A 4,101-nucleotide genomic window follows, 5' to 3' on the forward strand; every position below is an offset into this window, starting at 1 on the left:
GAAACAGGGGCAGTATCTGTTTATTTTTTTCACCAAAGAATTAACATGCTAATTGCTCTAAGATCCTTTCGAGCCATATTTTTGCTACCTCCTGTGTCTCTTTCAACATACTCTTCCTGTTGAGACTTTTTTAAAAAATTCTTTTTCTGGTAAGCTGCTGTACTGCTCGTGTCTCTCAGAAGTCCTCTCAGGTACCTCTGGCCATGCTGTTGCATCAGAAAGTGTGGGCCCAAATTCCTCTACCTTCCTCTGCAATTTCAATTTGGGGAAGTTTTGACTAACTTCTGCCTTGCCAAGTGAGCTCTGCAGGAGACTGGAATTGTGTGAGGAAGAAGAGTCAGTGTGGCTGGAGAAGCTGAAAACAGGATTCTCTGGAAAGAGCATAGGACGCTTGGAGAAAACGGTAAGGATGAAAAGAAAGAATTCAGAAAAAATTTTCCATATAAAATCTGGTTTGTTAGGTAAAATGGTAGCTCCTTTTTTAGCTCTTTGACGAATCACCATACCGCTTTCCACAATGGTTCAACTAATTTACAATTCTACCAACAGTGTACAAGTGTTCTCTTTTCTTTGCAATGTGAGGAATATAAATCATTCCACCATAAAGACACATGCATGCAAATGTTCATTGCAGCACTGTTCACAAGAGCAAAGACATGTAATCAACCTAAATGTCCATCAATGACAGACTGAATAAAGAAAATGTGATGCATATACACCTTGGAATACTATGCAGCCATGAAAAAGAATGAGGTTATGTACTTTGCAGGGACATGGGTGGAGTTGGAGGCCATCATCCTTAGTGAATTAACACAGGAACAGAAAATTAAATAACTCATGTTCTCACTTGTAAATGGGAGCTAAATGATGAGAAGTCATGAACACAAAGAAGAGAACAACAGACACTGGAGTCTACTTTAGGGTGGAGGGTGGGAGAAGGGAGAGGAGCAGGAAAAATAATTATTGGGTACCTGGTTTAATTTCTGGATGATGAAATAAACTGTATAACAAACCCCTGTGACACAAGTTTACCTATATATTAATAACAAACCTTCACATTTACACCTGAACCTAAAATAAAAGTTTAAAAGTGTTGAAAACAAATCTGATTTTTATTAATGGGTAAAATGTTTGTGTCCTTCCAAAATTCATATGTTGAAATCCTAAGCCCTGGTGTGATAGTATTTGAAGGCAAAATGTGATAGTTAATTTTATGCGTCAACTTAACTGGGCTAAGGAATACCCCAATAGCTACGAAAGGATTACTTCTGGGTGTATCTGGAAAAAATTAGCATTTGAATCTGGTGACTGAATAAAAAGGATCACCCTTACCAATGTGAGTGGGCATGATCCAACCTGTTGAAGTCTGAATAGAATAAAAAGATGAACAAAGGGCAAATTTGCTTCTGTTTGAGCTGAGACATCATCTCCTGCCGTCAGATAGAAGCTCTCCTGATTCTCAGGCCTTTGGGCTCAGACTGAATAATACTGTTGGCTTTTCTGTTTCTTCAGCTTGCAGAGGTCAGATGGTGGGACTCTTTGGCATCCATAATAATTTGAGCCAATTCCTATAATATTATAATATGTATGTATATATGTGTGTATATATGTATGTATGTATGTGTATATGTGTGTGTGTATGTATGTATATATGTATGTATGTATGTATCTATCTATCTATCTACTATTGAGTCTGTTTTTCTGAAGAATGCTGACTAATACATGACAGCTACAGGAGGTGGTGAGATTTAGATTAGGTCATGAGGGTGGGACCCCCATGATGGAGGAGGAAGAAGGAGAAGGAGAAGGAGAAGGAGAAGGAGAAGAAGAAGAAAGAGATCTCTCTCCATCTTTACACACAAACACTGAGGAAAGACCATGCAATCACACACCAATAAGGTGGCTGGCTGCAACTCAGGAAGCACCCTCATCAAACACTGAGTTTGCTGGCACCTCTAGCCTCCAGGACTGTGAGAAAGGAATGTCTGTTGTGTAAGTCACCCAGTCTATGGTATATTGTTATAGAAGCCTAGTCAGCTAAACCATGCAGCCTCCATTTCCATCCCAATCTCCTCAAGAAAACTTCAATAAAGCCTCATGTTGAGACAAACTTCAAGGTGGGTGCAGGGCAAGAGAAGGAACCTCCCAACAGGTTCACCTAGGAAATTCCTAGCTGTCCATAGTATAGTCACTCCCTCACCATTGCATCCAACCCGATCCCATCAAGATTGAGTCTGTAATGGGAATGAGTCTGGCTGATAGATAGATAGATAGATAGATAGATAGATAGATAGATAGATAGATAGATAGATATTTACTATACTTGGCATTTTATTTTATGTCTTTAAAAAGAGAACTCAAATCAGAAAAGCTTCCAAAGGAATAAAGATCTATTGACTCCTCAATGTCTTGTTTTCCGTATTGCTTACAAATACTTCCATATGAAGCAGCAAAGCAGACAGCTAAATTATTTATGTATATCCACTCCCTACATTTTTTAGCCTTCCTTGCTTATAGGAATGGCCAACGAGACCTAAGGGGAAATTATCAAGTGGAGCCTCTGGTAAGTTTTAAATAAAGACACCTGATTTATTTAGCTGGGAGGTAAGCTCTGCTCAGTAGGAATGTTCTCCTTCCTGCTATCTGTAGTGCAGAGATAATAGGTGCAATTGCAAAGATCATTTTTGTGACCCTGAAGCAACACTGAGGATGAAAGTCACTTGTTAAAATTAGTGGGGCAGATAGAAGTTGCTTGGGTCTCTGAGATATCTTTGACTTGCCATCATACTAGCCTGATCTGCCTGCTTCTGGACTAATTTTACCTAAGAGAAAAAACTGAACTCTTTTTTTTTTTTTTTTTTTTTTTTTTGAGAAGGAGTCTCACTCTTGTTGTCCAGGCTGGAGTGCAATGGCACGATCTCAGCTCACTGCAACCTCTGCCTCCCAGGTTCAAGCTCTTCCCCGGCCTCAGCCTCCCAAATAGCTGGGATTTCAGGTGTGTGCCACCACGCCTGGATGATTTTGTATTTTTAGCAGAGGTGGGGTTTCACCATGTTGGTCAAGCTGGTCTTGAACTCCTGGCCTCAAATGATCCACATGCCTTGACTTCTCAAAGTGCTAGGATTACAGGTGTGAGTCACCACGCCCGGCCTGAATATTGAGTACACTGTTATATGCAGCCAAACTGAATCCTCACTGATACGTCTCTGCTCTTAGTAGTCAATCCATTCTTGCCTCTCCAAACAATGAGAGCTGACTTCTCTTTTTTAGAGTTTGTTTAAAACAAAAGAAGCAAGCCCAATCATCTTCACTGAAATTAGTAGCAATGTATTATCTAATACTAGATGAGTACAAAGTCACAAAAGAGATATTACCCACACAAAGTGAAAAATATGTCGTCTACTATGAGCAAGACATGCCCATATTCTCTCCAGCATGACATCTTTTCTGTCACAGATGCCGAGTTTTCCCAAGTCTAGCATGTGGCTTGTGAAGGAAACTAGAGGGAAATTAGAATTAGTTCTCAGGTAGGGAAGTCACAGTGACCTATGGTCTCTAACCTGGGAGAAAACTTTCTTCTTTCTTTCTTTCTTTCTTTCTCTCTCTCTCTCTCTCTTTCCTTCCTTCCTTCCTTCCTTCTTTCTTTCTCCTTCCTTTCTTCCTTCCGTCCCTCCCTTCCCTCCTTCCTTCCTTCCTTCCTTCTTTCTTTCTTTCCTTCTTTCTTTCTTTCTTTCTTTCTTTCTTTCTTTCTCTCTCTCTCTCTCTCTTTCCTTCCTTCCTTCCTTCCTTCTTTCTTTCTCCTTCCTTTCTTCCTTCCGTCCCTCCCTTCCCTCCTTCCTTCCTTCCTTCCTTCCTTCCTTTCTTTCTTCCTTTTTTCAGTTTCTCTAGGACTAAATAAGAAGCTAAAAATGACCTTTAGACATAGCTCTTTAATGGCAAGCATGCAATAATTATTTGTCAATTACAAATACAATTAAAGGCCAGGAGCAGTGGCTCACGCCTATAATCCCAGCACTTTGGGAGGCTGAGGCAGGCAGATCACAAGGTCAGGAGTTCGAGACCAGCCTGGCCAACATAGTGAAACCCTGTCTCTATTAAAAA

This window comes from Mandrillus leucophaeus, unplaced genomic scaffold, assembly GCF_000951045.1.
Source record: "Mandrillus leucophaeus isolate KB7577 unplaced genomic scaffold, Mleu.le_1.0 Scaffold261, whole genome shotgun sequence".
Taxonomy (NCBI): domain Eukaryota; kingdom Metazoa; phylum Chordata; class Mammalia; order Primates; family Cercopithecidae; genus Mandrillus; species Mandrillus leucophaeus.